At 42.1% G+C, this 19138-nt stretch overlaps 10 non-coding genes across 10 annotated transcripts; all 10 read left to right on the top strand.

Moving 5' to 3' along the window:
* The first annotated feature begins 1469 nt into the window (after window positions 1-1469).
* LOC126448741 (small nucleolar RNA U3) lies at window positions 1470-1676 on the top strand. The gene has a single exon (XR_007584212.1). It is a non-coding gene; the product is annotated as a small nucleolar RNA U3 (small nucleolar RNA).
* A 956-nt stretch (window positions 1677-2632) lies between these two features.
* Window positions 2633-2751, top strand: LOC126448728 (U5 spliceosomal RNA). Its single transcript, XR_007584200.1, has one exon. It is a non-coding gene; the product is annotated as a U5 spliceosomal RNA (small nuclear RNA).
* A 2417-nt stretch (window positions 2752-5168) lies between these two features.
* LOC126448742 (small nucleolar RNA U3) lies at window positions 5169-5375 on the top strand. Its single transcript, XR_007584213.1, has one exon. It is a non-coding gene; the product is annotated as a small nucleolar RNA U3 (small nucleolar RNA).
* Window positions 5376-6328: 953 nt separating this feature from the next.
* On the top strand, window positions 6329-6447 carry LOC126448729 (U5 spliceosomal RNA). The gene has a single exon (XR_007584201.1). It is a non-coding gene; the product is annotated as a U5 spliceosomal RNA (small nuclear RNA).
* A 2417-nt stretch (window positions 6448-8864) lies between these two features.
* Window positions 8865-9071, top strand: LOC126448743 (small nucleolar RNA U3). The gene has a single exon (XR_007584214.1). It is a non-coding gene; the product is annotated as a small nucleolar RNA U3 (small nucleolar RNA).
* Window positions 9072-10024: 953 nt separating this feature from the next.
* LOC126448730 (U5 spliceosomal RNA) lies at window positions 10025-10143 on the top strand. Its single transcript, XR_007584202.1, has one exon. It is a non-coding gene; the product is annotated as a U5 spliceosomal RNA (small nuclear RNA).
* A 2417-nt stretch (window positions 10144-12560) lies between these two features.
* On the top strand, window positions 12561-12767 carry LOC126448720 (small nucleolar RNA U3). Its single transcript, XR_007584193.1, has one exon. It is a non-coding gene; the product is annotated as a small nucleolar RNA U3 (small nucleolar RNA).
* Window positions 12768-13720: 953 nt separating this feature from the next.
* LOC126448732 (U5 spliceosomal RNA) lies at window positions 13721-13839 on the top strand. Its single transcript, XR_007584204.1, has one exon. It is a non-coding gene; the product is annotated as a U5 spliceosomal RNA (small nuclear RNA).
* A 2413-nt stretch (window positions 13840-16252) lies between these two features.
* Window positions 16253-16459, top strand: LOC126448719 (small nucleolar RNA U3). The gene has a single exon (XR_007584192.1). It is a non-coding gene; the product is annotated as a small nucleolar RNA U3 (small nucleolar RNA).
* Window positions 16460-17412: 953 nt separating this feature from the next.
* LOC126448734 (U5 spliceosomal RNA) lies at window positions 17413-17531 on the top strand. The gene has a single exon (XR_007584205.1). It is a non-coding gene; the product is annotated as a U5 spliceosomal RNA (small nuclear RNA).
* Window positions 17532-19138: the final 1607 nt, after the last annotated feature.

Genomic DNA, 19138 nt, shown 5'->3' on the forward strand with positions numbered 1-19138 from the left:
TGGCTTGAGAAGACTTTGGTTAGTAAATGATGAAATACCAACACAGTGCTCACAACAAAGCTCCTTTCCCTGCATTCTAGTTTCCCTCGGGTATAGAGTGACATGATATTGGCAGAGGATGTGCAGATAATCACTTTGATCAGGCTGTTTGTTTTTATTTAATGCTCTTTTACCAGAATCCATGCATAGTGATAACTGTGCTCTCTGGTGGAACACGATGAGAACATTGTGTGAAGTGCACAGAAGTAGCTATTTGAGTATGTATGAAAATGTGAGGTAACCACTGTTACTCCTAAATTTCTGTGGAATTAAGTTTTCTGTATGTGTGTGTGTGTGTTCGAAAATCCCAGAGGTTCAAGTTGGTAGTTTATATGTTGCAAGCGGAAAAAGCTTTTTAGTAAACTGAGGCACTAGCATTAGTTTCGTGTTCACTGTGACAAGGAAGCTAGTATAAAAAGTAGTTTGTGGTTTTGTTTGCAAAGAAGTGCTCATGGGATGAAAGCACTGCTTGAGATTATTCTGAGATGATGGGGGGGTTGCTAAACATGTAGCATTTTAGTAAGGAGCTTGTCGGAGTAGTTGTATAGTTGTAAAATTATTTGTTATTTTATGAGAAATTTCTTTATTCATAGCACATGGGCCATCATAGTTGAAGCATACAGATTGGCATGGTATGCGTAGGTCTGTAAAATGTCCTGACAGTGATGTTCATAGAGACTTGTTGTATACTTTGCTTCTTCATCTGTTGAACAGTAGACATAAGAAATGTATTAGTGGAGCAAGTAGCTGTGAAATTACTGGTGTATGATTGATAGTATGGACGTGGCGCTGAATGGAAGTGTTTGTTCAGCTGTGGGTGTTTTCATAATTGCCATGTGAGGAAAAGCAATACTCGTGATAGGCGAAAAGAGATACAGAGAGAAACACATTGGTTGCGAGTATTGTATATCAGCAGCTCTAAGGGCGGGTATCAAGTAAGACGCAAAGTGAAACGAAAGAGGAAGTATGCATGAGAGAGGCCAAATATCGACAGAGTTCGCACTGTTAGAGTGAGGTGAATGAGCTAGTGCGGTGCGAAAATTTTCGAAGAGAGAGGCGGTTTTAAAGAAAGCACAAGAGTCCTATGAATGCCCTCTTGTGTGTTTCTCTTTCAGTGGCTATTTGGCATGTCTGCTTGCGCCATAGAATGCTACTGTATGTGCCCCAGGCCGCCATCTAGCGGCCGGAGGTGCAAGCGGTGTTTACATACAGTCTCGCCTGAGGCAATGGTCTCTGATTTCGGAACGCAAGAAGCACTGGTAGCGCAGAAAATAGCTGAGTGAGATCATGGCGGCCAAGTAAGAGTAGAAGTAGGTTCTTTGCAGAATGTCCTAGCTTGTAAATCGCGAAATGTGAAGAGTGTGTCGTATTCTCGTAGGGCGTGTTGACGGTCTCGTGGCATAAGTAGCGAGCGGTGATAGCTTGCAAGCAAGATCATACTTCACAGGATCATTTCTGTAGTATGTCTTCAACTCTCTCTAGTTCAAAGCTGGAGTAGACGTAACCACAATGATGAGTGGTAGCACTCTCCCTGAGCGTGAGGCTTGCGATCGAGATTCATCGCATCTTGGTTGTAATCGATGATCGTTCGCCACATTCTGAGGGATGTGGGAAGGGAATAGCGCTTTCCGAGTGGTGGTTTTATTATATAGATTAGAAGCGTAAGTCATACCTTTGGTATCGGGGACCCGCGTCGTTGCAGAAATGTCGCTACAGGTTGTGGAAGGACTTTGATTGCGACATGTCATGAAAGCCTTGTGGAAGTTTCTCGAGTGGCACGGGGACGAGCCATTTGATTTGGCCTGCTCCAAGTGCTAGGCTTGGATGACAACGACGTACTTTTGAGTTACAAGAATGAGTGAGCAACACAAGAAGAGTGCAATTGATGACCATAAAAAGCTGAGACACAACACAGTCTTGATAATCACCACTAATGCATGATGTACGAAACATTTAGGAGGAGCACGTTTGGCTAGCAAACATGAATTGAGTGATTTGCAAGGCACTGTTATCTGCAAGAAGGAATGCATGAAATTGGCAAATGAATAAGACTGGTTCAAATACTATCGACAGAAATTTAATTTCTGTTGTCAACTAGTATTAATTAGATGTGTGGGAGCAGGGGGATATTTCCCTTGCACCATACATCTACATACACGTTGCGTCTGATGTGGCCTAGTTTTGCGTACAAAGAACTGTCTAGTTGTCAGTTTTTTCAGTGAACGAGTGTGGTGGGGAGGAGAGAGATTAGTGTTAGATGCAGAGCAGTGCGGGCAGTTGTGTGTCGGACGTTGTATGTCGGACGGTGAGTCGCCGACAGGAATTAGGCGTGCTGCCATCTGTCGGCAGGTGAGGTAATGAAGCAGCTTGAATGGTGACAGAAATGATGAAAATAGTTAACTAAAGAGTAATAGCGACGACATTTGGCAGACACGTGTTTCAGCGTTGACAGTTAGTTTGGGGGTGTGTGCTTGCATGACACTGGAAGTCTGTTGACGGTAGAGAAGTAGACAAGACGGAAAGAATTTTCCGCGTTCTCGCGGAGAAGTAATAGAGAAGCAGCCATAAGTATTGAAGTGAGGGGCGTTGATCGGCACTCTGGTTTCCCTTCAAAACGAATAAATCTTTCGCCTTTTACTAAAGATTTCCGTGGAGGGGAACATTAAATGAGTCTATAAGGTATTTTTCGTAGTGCTCGGCTATTGCTGAGCCATAATCACAAGTGAAAACGTAATGTAAGTTGCAAGAGGTAGATTGTGTTGTGTGAATGAAGGGCGTGGAGTAGCGGATGACGTTGGATCAGGCAGTATTTGTTTTTTTAAAATCTGAAATTGTAATAGGCCGTGTCGTAGTATAATGAAACAAGTACATTTGCCCTGCAATGGCGTGCAGTGTGTTAGACGATTGTGTAAAGAGAGAGAGCTACAGGACTACCTGGAATCTCTTGGTGAACCCTTTCCGTACCTCAGTTCTAGATGATTTGAGAGTGTTTACTTGCACTGCAGTTGCACAACAGCATATAAACTGATATTTGGAAGTGAATGATGAATGATAGGCTTTGTAAGAAATACTGGTATGTGATTAGCAGATTATGTTTTGAAACCCAAAATTATTTTTACCACAGAAGTTTGTGATTTGTAGGTATGATGTGAGTGAGCTTTGGGCTGAAGATGGTGGTTAGTTGGGCAGGATGAGTATTTAAATGGTTTTCAATAGAGTGGATATTAGTGGCACTGGCTTGTTGCCATAATGTGTTTGTTCATAACAGTGTACTCAGTTGTGTAGAAGATTTAGGTGAGAAAGAGACAGTTGTTGAATATGACATAAATAGCTAGAAATGAAGTAAGTAGCAATTTCCTGCTAGGTGTAGTTTGGGTATGGTGTGTCTGAGTGAGAGATAAATCTTGAAATTGAAGGGTTGTTCCTAGCTACAGTCTTGGAAACTATGAATCTGCTGTTGACTCCAATGTTTTCAAGATTACTTGTGTACAAAATTGGCCAGACTTTGCAGTTTCTTCTTCAGTAAATCAGTGGAAGGTGGTGCAGATAATGGTAAAAATGTTCAGTGCCTCCTGTGAGTTGTTGATGCTGCTTGTCTTTTAAGTAAAATTGATAGGGGCTCTTGATTGAGCCAGCCATACACAGAGCTGGTGCATACTTGGCTTGAGAAGACTTTGGTTAGTAAATGATGAAATACCAACACAGTGCTCACAACAAAGCTCCTTTCCCTGCATTCTAGTTTCCCTCGGGTATAGAGTGACATGATATTGGCAGAGGATGTGCAGATAATCACTTTGATCAGGCTGTTTGTTTTTATTTAATGCTCTTTTACCAGAATCCATGCATAGTGATAACTGTGCTCTCTGGTGGAACACGATGAGAACATTGTGTGAAGTGCACAGAAGTAGCTATTTGAGTATGTATGAAAATGTGAGGTAACCACTGTTACTCCTAAATTTCTGTGGAATTAAGTTTTCTGTATGTGTGTGTGTGTGTTCGAAAATCCCAGAGGTTCAAGTTGGTAGTTTATATGTTGCAAGCGGAAAAAGCTTTTTAGTAAACTGAGGCACTAGCATTAGTTTCGTGTTCACTGTGACAAGGAAGCTAGTATAAAAAGTAGTTTGTGGTTTTGTTTGCAAAGAAGTGCTCATGGGATGAAAGCACTGCTTGAGATTATTCTGAGATGATGGGGGGGTTGCTAAACATGTAGCATTTTAGTAAGGAGCTTGTCGGAGTAGTTGTATAGTTGTAAAATTATTTGTTATTTTATGAGAAATTTCTTTATTCATAGCACATGGGCCATCATAGTTGAAGCATACAGATTGGCATGGTATGCGTAGGTCTGTAAAATGTCCTGACAGTGATGTTCATAGAGACTTGTTGTATACTTTGCTTCTTCATCTGTTGAACAGTAGACATAAGAAATGTATTAGTGGAGCAAGTAGCTGTGAAATTACTGGTGTATGATTGATAGTATGGACGTGGCGCTGAATGGAAGTGTTTGTTCAGCTGTGGGTGTTTTCATAATTGCCATGTGAGGAAAAGCAATACTCGTGATAGGCGAAAAGAGATACAGAGAGAAACACATTGGTTGCGAGTATTGTATATCAGCAGCTCTAAGGGCGGGTATCAAGTAAGACGCAAAGTGAAACGAAAGAGGAAGTATGCATGAGAGAGGCCAAATATCGACAAGAGTTCGCACTGTTAGAGTGAGGTGAATGAGCTAGTGCGGTGCGAAAATTTTCGAAGAGAGAGGCGGTTTTAAAGAAAGCACAAGAGTCCTATGAATGCCCTCTTGTGTGTTTCTCTTTCAGTGGCTATTTGGCATGTCTGCTTGCGCCATAGAATGCTACTGTATGTGCCCCAGGCCGCCATCTAGCGGCCGGAGGTGCAAGCGGTGTTTACATACAGTCTCGCCTGAGGCAATGGTCTCTGATTTCGGAACGCAAGAAGCACTGGTAGCGCAGAAAATAGCTGAGTGAGATCATGGCGGCCAAGTAAGAGTAGAAGTAGGTTCTTTGCAGAATGTCCTAGCTTGTAAATCGCGAAATGTGAAGAGTGTGTCGTATTCTCGTAGGGCGTGTTGACGGTCTCGTGGCATAAGTAGCGAGCGGTGATAGCTTGCAAGCAAGATCATACTTCACAGGATCATTTCTGTAGTATGTCTTCAACTCTCTCTAGTTCAAAGCTGGAGTAGACGTAACCACAATGATGAGTGGTAGCACTCTCCCTGAGCGTGAGGCTTGCGATCGAGATTCATCGCATCTTGGTTGTAATCGATGATCGTTCGCCACATTCTGAGGGATGTGGGAAGGGAATAGCGCTTTCCGAGTGGTGGTTTTATTATATAGATTAGAAGCGTAAGTCATACCTTTGGTATCGGGACCCGCGTCGTTGCAGAAATGTCGCTACAGGTTGTGGAAGGACTTTGATTGCGACATGTCATGAAAGCCTTGTGGAAGTTTCTCGAGTGGCACGGGGACGAGCCATTTGATTTGGCCTGCTCCAAGTGCTAGGCTTGGATGACAACGACGTACTTTTGAGTTACAAGAATGAGTGAGCAACACAAGAAGAGTGCAATTGATGACCATAAAAAGCTGAGACACAACACAGTCTTGATAATCACCACTAATGCATGATGTACGAAACATTTAGGAGGAGCACGTTTGGCTAGCAAACATGAATTGAGTGATTTGCAAGGCACTGTTATCTGCAAGAAGGAATGCATGAAATTGGCAAATGAATAAGACTGGTTCAAATACTATCGACAGAAATTTAATTTCTGTTGTCAACTAGTATTAATTAGATGTGTGGGAGCAGGGGGATATTTCCCTTGCACCATACATCTACATACACGTTGCGTCTGATGTGGCCTAGTTTTGCGTACAAAGAACTGTCTAGTTGTCAGTTTTTTCAGTGAACGAGTGTGGTGGGGAGGAGAGAGATTAGTGTTAGATGCAGAGCAGTGCGGGCAGTTGTGTGTCGGACGTTGTATGTCGGACGGTGAGTCGCCGACAGGAATTAGGCGTGCTGCCATCTGTCGGCAGGTGAGGTAATGAAGCAGCTTGAATGGTGACAGAAATGATGAAAATAGTTAACTAAAGAGTAATAGCGACGACATTTGGCAGACACGTGTTTCAGCGTTGACAGTTAGTTTGGGGTGTGTGCTTGCATGACACTGGAAGTCTGTTGACGGTAGAGAAGTAGACAAGACGGAAAGAATTTTCCGCGTTCTCGCGGAGAAGTAATAGAGAAGCAGCCATAAGTATTGAAGTGAGGGCGTTGATCGGCACTCTGGTTTCCCTTCAAAACGAATAAATCTTTCGCCTTTTACTAAAGATTTCCGTGGAGGGGAACATTAAATGAGTCTATAAGGTATTTTTCGTAGTGCTCGGCTATTGCTGAGCCATAATCACAAGTGAAAACGTAATGTAAGTTGCAAGAGGTAGATTGTGTTGTGTGAATGAAGGGCGTGGAGTAGCGGATGACGTTGGATCAGGCAGTATTTGTTTTTTTAAAATCTGAAATTGTAATAGGCCGTGTCGTAGTATAATGAAACAAGTACATTTGCCCTGCAATGGCGTGCAGTGTGTTAGACGATTGTGTAAAGAGAGAGAGCTACAGGACTACCTGGAATCTCTTGGTGAACCCTTTCCGTACCTCAGTTCTAGATGATTTGAGAGTGTTTACTTGCACTGCAGTTGCACAACAGCATATAAACTGATATTTGGAAGTGAATGATGAATCATAGGCTTTGTAAGAAATACTGGTATGTGATTAGCAGATTATGTTTTGAAACCCAAAATTATTTTTACCACAGAAGTTTGTGATTTGTAGGTATGATGTGAGTGAGCTTTGGGCTGAAGATGGTGGTTAGTTGGGCAGGATGAGTATTTAAATGGTTTTCAATAGAGTGGATATTAGTGGCACTGGCTTGTTGCCATAATGTGTTTGTTCATAACAGTGTACTCAGTTGTGTAGAAGATTTAGGTGAGAAAGAGACAGTTGTTGAATATGACATAAATAGCTAGAAATGAAGTAAGTAGCAATTTCCTGCTAGGTGTAGTTTGGGTATGGTGTGTCTGAGTGAGAGATAAATCTTGAAATTGAAGGGTTGTTCCTAGCTACAGTCTTGGAAACTATGAATCTGCTGTTGACTCCAATGTTTTCAAGATTACTTGTGTACAAAATTGGCCAGACTTTGCAGTTTCTTCTTCAGTAAATCAGTGGAAGGTGGTGCAGATAATGGTAAAAATGTTCAGTGCCTCCTGTGAGTTGTTGATGCTGCTTGTCTTTTAAGTAAAATTGATAGGGGCTCTTGATTGAGCCAGCCATACACAGAGCTGGTGCATACTTGGCTTGAGAAGACTTTGGTTAGTAAATGATGAAATACCAACACAGTGCTCACAACAAAGCTCCTTTCCCTGCATTCTAGTTTCCCTCGGGTATAGAGTGACATGATATTGGCAGAGGATGTGCAGATAATCACTTTGATCAGGCTGTTTGTTTTTATTTAATGCTCTTTTACCAGAATCCATGCATAGTGATAACTGTGCTCTCTGGTGGAACACGATGAGAACATTGTGTGAAGTGCACAGAAGTAGCTATTTGAGTATGTATGAAAATGTGAGGTAACCACTGTTACTCCTAAATTTCTGTGGAATTAAGTTTTCTGTATGTGTGTGTGTGTGTTCGAAAATCCCAGAGGTTCAAGTTGGTAGTTTATATGTTGCAAGCGGAAAAAGCTTTTTAGTAAACTGAGGCACTAGCATTAGTTTCGTGTTCACTGTGACAAGGAAGCTAGTATAAAAAGTAGTTTGTGGTTTTGTTTGCAAAGAAGTGCTCATGGGATGAAAGCACTGCTTGAGATTATTCTGAGATGATGGGGGGGTTGCTAAACATGTAGCATTTTAGTAAGGAGCTTGTCGGAGTAGTTGTATAGTTGTAAAATTATTTGTTATTTTATGAGAAATTTCTTTATTCATAGCACATGGGCCATCATAGTTGAAGCATACAGATTGGCATGGTATGCGTAGGTCTGTAAAATGTCCTGACAGTGATGTTCATAGAGACTTGTTGTATACTTTGCTTCTTCATCTGTTGAACAGTAGACATAAGAAATGTATTAGTGGAGCAAGTAGCTGTGAAATTACTGGTGTATGATTGATAGTATGGACGTGGCGCTGAATGGAAGTGTTTGTTCAGCTGTGGGTGTTTTCATAATTGCCATGTGAGGAAAAGCAATACTCGTGATAGGCGAAAAGAGATACAGAGAGAAACACATTGGTTGCGAGTATTGTATATCAGCAGCTCTAAGGGCGGGTATCAAGTAAGACGCAAAGTGAAACGAAAGAGGAAGTATGCATGAGAGAGGCCAAATATCGACAAGAGTTCGCACTGTTAGAGTGAGGTGAATGAGCTAGTGCGGTGCGAAAATTTTCGAAGAGAGAGGCGGTTTTAAAGAAAGCACAAGAGTCCTATGAATGCCCTCTTGTGTGTTTCTCTTTCAGTGGCTATTTGGCATGTCTGCTTGCGCCATAGAATGCTACTGTATGTGCCCCAGGCCGCCATCTAGCGGCCGGAGGTGCAAGCGGTGTTTACATACAGTCTCGCCTGAGGCAATGGTCTCTGATTTCGGAACGCAAGAAGCACTGGTAGCGCAGAAAATAGCTGAGTGAGATCATGGCGGCCAAGTAAGAGTAGAAGTAGGTTCTTTGCAGAATGTCCTAGCTTGTAAATCGCGAAATGTGAAGAGTGTGTCGTATTCTCGTAGGGCGTGTTGACGGTCTCGTGGCATAAGTAGCGAGCGGTGATAGCTTGCAAGCAAGATCATACTTCACAGGATCATTTCTGTAGTATGTCTTCAACTCTCTCTAGTTCAAAGCTGGAGTAGACGTAACCACAATGATGAGTGGTAGCACTCTCCCTGAGCGTGAGGCTTGCGATCGAGATTCATCGCATCTTGGTTGTAATCGATGATCGTTCGCCACATTCTGAGGGATGTGGGAAGGGAATAGCGCTTTCCGAGTGGTGGTTTTATTATATAGATTAGAAGCGTAAGTCATACCTTTGGTATCGGGACCCGCGTCGTTGCAGAAATGTCGCTACAGGTTGTGGAAGGACTTTGATTGCGACATGTCATGAAAGCCTTGTGGAAGTTTCTCGAGTGGCACGGGGACGAGCCATTTGATTTGGCCTGCTCCAAGTGCTAGGCTTGGATGACAACGACGTACTTTTGAGTTACAAGAATGAGTGAGCAACACAAGAAGAGTGCAATTGATGACCATAAAAAGCTGAGACACAACACAGTCTTGATAATCACCACTAATGCATGATGTACGAAACATTTAGGAGGAGCACGTTTGGCTAGCAAACATGAATTGAGTGATTTGCAAGGCACTGTTATCTGCAAGAAGGAATGCATGAAATTGGCAAATGAATAAGACTGGTTCAAATACTATCGACAGAAATTTAATTTCTGTTGTCAACTAGTATTAATTAGATGTGTGGGAGCAGGGGGATATTTCCCTTGCACCATACATCTACATACACGTTGCGTCTGATGTGGCCTAGTTTTGCGTACAAAGAACTGTCTAGTTGTCAGTTTTTTCAGTGAACGAGTGTGGTGGGGAGGAGAGAGATTAGTGTTAGATGCAGAGCAGTGCGGGCAGTTGTGTGTCGGACGTTGTATGTCGGACGGTGAGTCGCCGACAGGAATTAGGCGTGCTGCCATCTGTCGGCAGGTGAGGTAATGAAGCAGCTTGAATGGTGACAGAAATGATGAAAATAGTTAACTAAAGAGTAATAGCGACGACATTTGGCAGACACGTGTTTCAGCGTTGACAGTTAGTTTGGGGTGTGTGCTTGCATGACACTGGAAGTCTGTTGACGGTAGAGAAGTAGACAAGACGGAAAGAATTTTCCGCGTTCTCGCGGAGAAGTAATAGAGAAGCAGCCATAAGTATTGAAGTGAGGGCGTTGATCGGCACTCTGGTTTCCCTTCAAAACGAATAAATCTTTCGCCTTTTACTAAAGATTTCCGTGGAGGGGAACATTAAATGAGTCTATAAGGTATTTTTCGTAGTGCTCGGCTATTGCTGAGCCATAATCACAAGTGAAAACGTAATGTAAGTTGCAAGAGGTAGATTGTGTTGTGTGAATGAAGGGCGTGGAGTAGCGGATGACGTTGGATCAGGCAGTATTTGTTTTTTTAAAATCTGAAATTGTAATAGGCCGTGTCGTAGTATAATGAAACAAGTACATTTGCCCTGCAATGGCGTGCAGTGTGTTAGACGATTGTGTAAAGAGAGAGAGCTACAGGACTACCTGGAATCTCTTGGTGAACCCTTTCCGTACCTCAGTTCTAGATGATTTGAGAGTGTTTACTTGCACTGCAGTTGCACAACAGCATATAAACTGATATTTGGAAGTGAATGATGAATGATAGGCTTTGTAAGAAATACTGGTATGTGATTAGCAGATTATGTTTTGAAACCCAAAATTATTTTTACCACAGAAGTTTGTGATTTGTAGGTATGATGTGAGTGAGCTTTGGGCTGAAGATGGTGGTTAGTTGGGCAGGATGAGTATTTAAATGGTTTTCAATAGAGTGGATATTAGTGGCACTGGCTTGTTGCCATAATGTGTTTGTTCATAACAGTGTACTCAGTTGTGTAGAAGATTTAGGTGAGAAAGAGACAGTTGTTGAATATGACATAAATAGCTAGAAATGAAGTAAGTAGCAATTTCCTGCTAGGTGTAGTTTGGGTATGGTGTGTCTGAGTGAGAGATAAATCTTGAAATTGAAGGGTTGTTCCTAGCTACAGTCTTGGAAACTATGAATCTGCTGTTGACTCCAATGTTTTCAAGATTACTTGTGTACAAAATTGGCCAGACTTTGCAGTTTCTTCTTCAGTAAATCAGTGGAAGGTGGTGCAGATAATGGTAAAAATGTTCAGTGCCTCCTGTGAGTTGTTGATGCTGCTTGTCTTTTAAGTAAAATTGATAGGGGCTCTTGATTGAGCCAGCCATACACAGAGCTGGTGCATACTTGGCTTGAGAAGACTTTGGTTAGTAAATGATGAAATACCAACACAGTGCTCACAACAAAGCTCCTTTCCCTGCATTCTAGTTTCCCTCGGGTATAGAGTGACATGATATTGGCAGAGGATGTGCAGATAATCACTTTGATCAGGCTGTTTGTTTTTATTTAATGCTCTTTTACCAGAATCCATGCATAGTGATAACTGTGCTCTCTGGTGGAACACGATGAGAACATTGTGTGAAGTGCACAGAAGTAGCTATTTGAGTATGTATGAAAATGTGAGGTAACCACTGTTACTCCTAAATTTCTGTGGAATTAAGTTTTCTGTATGTGTGTGTGTGTGTTCGAAAATCCCAGAGGTTCAAGTTGGTAGTTTATATGTTGCAAGCGGAAAAAGCTTTTTAGTAAACTGAGGCACTAGCATTAGTTTCGTGTTCACTGTGACAAGGAAGCTAGTATAAAAAGTAGTTTGTGGTTTTGTTTGCAAAGAAGTGCTCATGGGATGAAAGCACTGCTTGAGATTATTCTGAGATGATGGGGGGGTTGCTAAACATGTAGCATTTTAGTAAGGAGCTTGTCGGAGTAGTTGTATAGTTGTAAAATTATTTGTTATTTTATGAGAAATTTCTTTATTCATAGCACATGGGCCATCATAGTTGAAGCATACAGATTGGCATGGTATGCGTAGGTCTGTAAAATGTCCTGACAGTGATGTTCATAGAGACTTGTTGTATACTTTGCTTCTTCATCTGTTGAACAGTAGACATAAGAAATGTATTAGTGGAGCAAGTAGCTGTGAAATTACTGGTGTATGATTGATAGTATGGACGTGGCGCTGAATGGAAGTGTTTGTTCAGCTGTGGGTGTTTTCATAATTGCCATGTGAGGAAAAGCAATACTCGTGATAGGCGAAAAGAGATACAGAGAGAAACACATTGGTTGCGAGTATTGTATATCAGCAGCTCTAAGGGCGGGTATCAAGTAAGACGCAAAGTGAAACGAAAGAGGAAGTATGCATGAGAGAGGCCAAATATCGACAAGAGTTCGCACTGTTAGAGTGAGGTGAATGAGCTAGTGCGGTGCGAAAATTTTCGAAGAGAGAGGCGGTTTTAAAGAAAGCACAAGAGTCCTATGAATGCCCTCTTGTGTGTTTCTCTTTCAGTGGCTATTTGGCATGTCTGCTTGCGCCATAGAATGCTACTGTATGTGCCCCAGGCCGCCATCTAGCGGCCGGAGGTGCAAGCGGTGTTTACATACAGTCTCGCCTGAGGCAATGGTCTCTGATTTCGGAACGCAAGAAGCACTGGTAGCGCAGAAAATAGCTGAGTGAGATCATGGCGGCCAAGTAAGAGTAGAAGTAGGTTCTTTGCAGAATGTCCTAGCTTGTAAATCGCGAAATGTGAAGAGTGTGTCGTATTCTCGTAGGGCGTGTTGACGGTCTCGTGGCATAAGTAGCGAGCGGTGATAGCTTGCAAGCAAGATCATACTTCACAGGATCATTTCTGTAGTATGTCTTCAACTCTCTCTAGTTCAAAGCTGGAGTAGACGTAACCACAATGATGAGTGGTAGCACTCTCCCTGAGCGTGAGGCTTGCGATCGAGATTCATCGCATCTTGGTTGTAATCGATGATCGTTCGCCACATTCTGAGGGATGTGGGAAGGGAATAGCGCTTTCCGAGTGGTGGTTTTATTATATAGATTAGAAGCGTAAGTCATACCTTTGGTATCGGGACCCGCGTCGTTGCAGAAATGTCGCTACAGGTTGTGGAAGGACTTTGATTGCGACATGTCATGAAAGCCTTGTGGAAGTTTCTCGAGTGGCACGGGGACGAGCCATTTGATTTGGCCTGCTCCAAGTGCTAGGCTTGGATGACAACGACGTACTTTTGAGTTACAAGAATGAGTGAGCAACACAAGAAGAGTGCAATTGATGACCATAAAAAGCTGAGACACAACACAGTCTTGATAATCACCACTAATGCATGATGTACGAAACATTTAGGAGGAGCACGTTTGGCTAGCAAACATGAATTGAGTGATTTGCAAGGCACTGTTATCTGCAAGAAGGAATGCATGAAATTGGCAAATGAATAAGACTGGTTCAAATACTATCGACAGAAATTTAATTTCTGTTGTCAACTAGTATTAATTAGATGTGTGGGAGCAGGGGGATATTTCCCTTGCACCATACATCTACATACACGTTGCGTCTGATGTGGCCTAGTTTTGCGTACAAAGAACTGTCTAGTTGTCAGTTTTTTCAGTGAACGAGTGTGGTGGGGAGGAGAGAGATTAGTGTTAGATGCAGAGCAGTGCGGGCAGTTGTGTGTCGGACGTTGTATGTCGGACGGTGAGTCGCCGACAGGAATTAGGCGTGCTGCCATCTGTCGGCAGGTGAGGTAATGAAGCAGCTTGAATGGTGACAGAAATGATGAAAATAGTTAACTAAAGAGTAATAGCGACGACATTTGGCAGACACGTGTTTCAGCGTTGACAGTTAGTTTGGGGTGTGTGCTTGCATGACACTGGAAGTCTGTTGACGGTAGAGAAGTAGACAAGACGGAAAGAATTTTCCGCGTTCTCGCGGAGAAGTAATAGAGAAGCAGCCATAAGTATTGAAGTGAGGGCGTTGATCGGCACTCTGGTTTCCCTTCAAAACGAATAAATCTTTCGCCTTTTACTAAAGATTTCCGTGGAGGGGAACATTAAATGAGTCTATAAGGTATTTTTCGTAGTGCTCGGCTATTGCTGAGCCATAATCACAAGTGAAAACGTAATGTAAGTTGCAAGAGGTAGATTGTGTTGTGTGAATGAAGGGCGTGGAGTAGCGGATGACGTTGGATCAGGCAGTATTTGTTTTTTTAAAATCTGAAATTGTAATAGGCCGTGTCGTAGTATAATGAAACAAGTACATTTGCCCTGCAATGGCGTGCAGTGTGTTAGACGATTGTGTAAAGAGAGAGAGCTACAGGACTACCTGGAATCTCTTGGTGAACCCTTTCCGTACCTCAGTTCTAGATGATTTGAGAGTGTTTACTTGCACTGCAGTTGCACAACAGCATATAAACTGATATTTGGAAGTGAATGATGAATGATAGGCTTTGTAAGAAATACTGGTATGTGATTAGCAGATTATGTTTTGAAACCCAAAATTATTTTTACCACAGAAGTTTGTGATTTGTAGGTATGATGTGAGTGAGCTTTGGGCTGAAGATGGTGGTTAGTTGGGCAGGATGAGTATTTAAATGGTTTTCAATAGAGTGGATATTAGTGGCACTGGCTTGTTGCCATAATGTGTTTGTTCATAACAGTGTACTCAGTTGTGTAGAAGATTTAGGTGAGAAAGAGACAGTTGTTGAATATGACATAAATAGCTAGAAATGAAGTAAGTAGCAATTTCCTGCTAGGTGTAGTTTGGGTATGGTGTGTCTGAGTGAGAGATAAATCTTGAAATTGAAGGGTTGTTCCTAGCTACAGTCTTGGAAACTATGAATCTGCTGTTGACTCCAATGTTTTCAAGATTACTTGTGTACAAAATTGGCCAGACTTTGCAGTTTCTTCTTCAGTAAATCAGTGGAAGGTGGTGCAGATAATGGTAAAAATGTTCAGTGCCTCCTGTGAGTTGTTGATGCTGCTTGTCTTTTAAGTAAAATTGATAGGGGCTCTTGATTGAGCCAGCCATACACAGAGCTGGTGCATACTTGGCTTGAGAAGACTTTGGTTAGTAAATGATGAAATACCAACACAGTGCTCACAACAAAGCTCCTTTCCCTGCATTCTAGTTTCCCTCGGGTATAGAGTGACATGATATTGGCAGAGGATGTGCAGATAATCACTTTGATCAGGCTGTTTGTTTTTATTTAATGCTCTTTTACCAGAATCCATGCATAGTGATAACTGTGCTCTCTGGTGGAACACGATGAGAACATTGTGTGAAGTGCACAGAAGTAGCTATTTGAGTATGTATGAAAATGTGAGGTAACCACTGTTACTCCTAAATTTCTGTGGAATTAAGTTTTCTGTATGTGTGTGTGTTTGAAAATCCCAGAGGTTCAAGTTGGTAGTTTATATGTTGCAAGCGAAAAAAGCTTTTTAGTAAACTGAGGCACTAGCATTAGTTTCGTGTTCACTGTGACAAGGAAGCTAGTATAAAAAGTAGTTTGTGGTTTTGTTTGCAAAGAAGTGCTCATGGGATGAAAGCACTGCTTGAGATTATTCTGAGATGATGGGGGGGTTGCTAAACATGTAGCATTTTAGTAAGGAGCTTGTCGGAGTAGTTGTATAGTTGTAAAATTATTTGTTATTTTATGAGAAATTTCTTTATTCATAGCACATGGGCCATCATAGTTGAAGCATACAGATTGGCATGGTATGCGTAGGTCTGTAAAATGTCCTGACAGTGATGTTCATAGAGACTTGTTGTATACTTTGCTTCTTCATCTGTTGAACAGTAGACATAAGAAATGTATTACTGGAGCAAGTAGCTGTGAAATTACTGGTGTATGATTGATAGTATGGACGTGGCGCTGAATGGAAGTGTTTGTTCAGCTGTGGGTGTTTTCATAATTGCCATGTGAGGAAAAGCAATACTCGTGATAGGCGAAAAGAGATACAGAGAGAAACACATTGGTTGCGAGTATTGTATATCAGCAGCTCTAAGGGCGGGTATCAAGTAAGACGCAAAGTGAAACGAAAGAGGAAGTATGCATGAGAGAGGCCAAATATCGACAAGAGTTCGCACTGTTAGAGTGAGGTGAATGAGCTAGTGCGGTGCGAAAATTTTCGAAGAGAGAGGCGGTTTTAAAGAAAGCACAAGAGTCCTATGAATGCCCTCTTGTGTGTTTCTCTTTCAGTGGCTATTTGGCATGTCTGCTTGCGCCATAGAATGCTACTGTATGTGCCCCAGGCCGCCATCTAGCGGCCGGAGGTGCAAGCGGTGTTTACATACAGTCTCGCCTGAGGCAATGGTCTCTGATTTCGGAACGCAAGAAGCACTGGTAGCGCAGAAAATAGCTGAGTGAGATCATGGCGGCCAAGTAAGAGTAGAAGTAGGTTCTTTGCAGAATGTCCTAGCTTGTAAATCGCGAAATGTGAAGAGTGTGTCGTATTCTCGTAGGGCGTGTTGACGGTCTCGTGGCATAAGTAGCGAGCGGTGATAGCTTGCAAGCAAGATCATACTTCACAGGATCATTTCTGTAGTATGTCTTCAACTCTCTCTAGTTCAAAGCTGGAGTAGACGTAACCACAATGATGAGTGGTAGCACTCTCCCTGAGCGTGAGGCTTGCGATCGAGATTCATCGCATCTTGGTTGTAATCGATGATCGTTCACCACATTCTGAGGGATGTGGGAAGGGAATAGCGCTTTCCGAGTGGTGGTTTTATTATATAGATTAGAAGCGTAAGTCATACCTTTGGTATCGGGACCCGCGTCGTTGCAGAAATGTCGCTACAGGTTGTGGAAGGACTTTGATTGCGACATGTCATGAAAGCCTTGTGGAAGTTTCTCGAGTGGCACGGGGACGAGCCATTTGATTTGGCCTGCTCCAAGTGCTAGGCTTGGATGACAACGACGTACTTTTGAGTTACAAGAATGAGTGAGCAACACAAGAAGAGTGCAATTGATGACCATAAAAAGCTGAGACACAACACAGTCTTGATAATCACCACTAATGCATGATGTACGAAACATTTAGGAGGAGCACGTTTGGCTAGCAAACATGAATTGAGTGATTTGCAAGGCACTGTTATCTGCAAGAAGGAATGCATGAAATTGGCAAATGAATAAGACTGGTTCAAATACTATCGACAGAAATTTAATTTCTGTTGTCAACTAGTATTAATTAGATGTGTGGGAGCAGGGGGATATTTCCCTTGCACCATACATCTACATACACGTTGCGTCTGATGTGGCCTAGTTTTGCGTACAAAGAACTGTCTAGTTGTCAGTTTTTTCAGTGAACGAGTGTGGTGGGGAGGAGAGAGATTAGTGTTAGATGCAGAGCAGTGCGGGCAGTTGTGTGTCGGACGTTGTATGTCGGACGGTGAGTCGCCGACAGGAATTAGGCGTGCTGCCATCTGTCGGCAGGTGAGGTAATGAAGCAGCTTGAATGGTGACAGAAATGATGAAAATAGTTAACTAAAGAGTAATAGCGACGACATTTGGCAGACACGTGTTTCAGCGTTGACAGTTAGTTTGGGGTGTGTGCTTGCATGACACTGGAAGTCTGTTGACGGTAGAGAAGTAGACAAGACGGAAAGAATTTTCCGCGTTCTCGCGGAGAAGTAATAGAGAAGCAGCCATAAGTATTGAAGTGAGGGCGTTGATCGGCACTCTGGTTTCCCTTCAAAACGAATAAATCTTTCGCCTTTTACTAAAGATTTCCGTGGAGGGGAACATTAAATGAGTCTATAAGGTATTTTTCGTAGTGCTCGGCTATTGCTGAGCCATAATCACAAGTGAAAACGTAATGTAAGTTGCAAGAGGTAGATTGTGTTGTGTGAATGAAGGGCGTGGAGTAGCGGATGACGTTGGATCAGGCAGTATTTGTTTTTTTTAAATCTGAAATTGTAATAGGCCGTGTCGTAGTATAATGAAACAAGTACATTTGCCCTGCAATGGCGTGCAGTGTGTTAGACGATTGTGTAAAGAGAGAGAGCTACAGGACTACCTGGAATCTCTTGGTGAACCCTTTCCGTACCTCAGTTCTAGATGATTTGAGAGTGTTTACTTGCACTGCAGTTGCACAACAGCATATAAACTGATATTTGGAAGTGAATGATGAATGATAGGCTTTGTAAGAAATACTGGTATGTGATTAGCAGATTATGTTTTGAAACCCAAAATTATTTTTACCACAGAAGTTTGTGATTTGTAGGTATGATGTGAGTGAGCTTTGGGCTGAAGATGGTGGTTAGTTGGGCAGGATGAGTATTTAAATGGTTTTCAATAGAGTGGATATTAGTGGCACTGGCTTGTTGCCATAATGTGTTTGTTCATAACAGTGTACTCAGTTGTGTAGAAGATTTAGGTGAGAAAGAGACAGTTGTTGAATATGACATAAATAGCTAGAAATGAAGTAAGTAGCAATTTCCTGCTAGGTGTAGTTTGGGTATGGTGTGTCTGAGTGAGAGATAAATCTTGAAATTGAAGGGTTGTTCCTAGCCACAGTCTTGGAAACTATGAATCTGCTGTTGACTCCAATGTTTTCAAGATTACTTGTGTACAAAATTGGCCAGACTTTGCAGTTTCTTCTTCAGTAAATCAGTGGAAGGTGGTGCAGATAATGGTAAAAATGTTCAGTGCCTCCTGTGAGTTGTTGATGCTGCTTGTCTTTTAAGTAAAATTGATAGGGGCTCTTGATTGAGCCAGCCATACACAGAGCTGGTGCATACTTGGCTTGAGAAGACTTTGGTCAGTAAATGATGAAATACCAACACAGTGCTCACAACAAAGCTCCTTTCCCTGCATTCTAGTTTCCCTCGGGTATAGAGTGACATGATATTGGCAGAGGATGTGCAGATAATCACTTTGATCAGGCTGTTTGTTTTTATTTAATGCTCTTTTACCAGAATCCATGCATAGTGATAACTGTGCTCTCTGGTGGAACACGATGAGAACATTGTGTGAAGTGCACAGAAGTAGCTATTTGAGTATGTATGAAAATGTGAGGTAACCACTGTTACTCCTAAATTTCTGTGGAATTAAGTTTTCTGTATGTGTGTGTGTTTGAAAATCCCAGAGGTTCAAGTTGGTAGTTTATATGTTGCAAGCGAAAAAAGCTTTTTAGTAAACTGAGGCACTAGCATTAGTTTCGTGTTCACTGTGACAAGGAAGCTAGTATAAAAAGTAGTTTGTGGTTTTGTTTGCAAAGAAGTGCTCATGGGATGAAAGCACTGCTTGAGATTATTCTGAGATGATGGGGGGGTTGCTAAACATGTAGCATTTTAGTAAGGAGCTTGTCGGAGTAGTTGTATAGTTGTAAAATTATTTGTTATTTTATGAGAAATTTCTTTATTCATAGCACATGGGCCATCATAGTTGAAGCATACAGAT

The sequence above is a fragment of the Schistocerca serialis genome, unplaced genomic scaffold, assembly GCF_023864345.2.
Source record: "Schistocerca serialis cubense isolate TAMUIC-IGC-003099 unplaced genomic scaffold, iqSchSeri2.2 HiC_scaffold_621, whole genome shotgun sequence".
Taxonomy (NCBI): Eukaryota; Metazoa; Arthropoda; class Insecta; order Orthoptera; family Acrididae; genus Schistocerca; species Schistocerca serialis.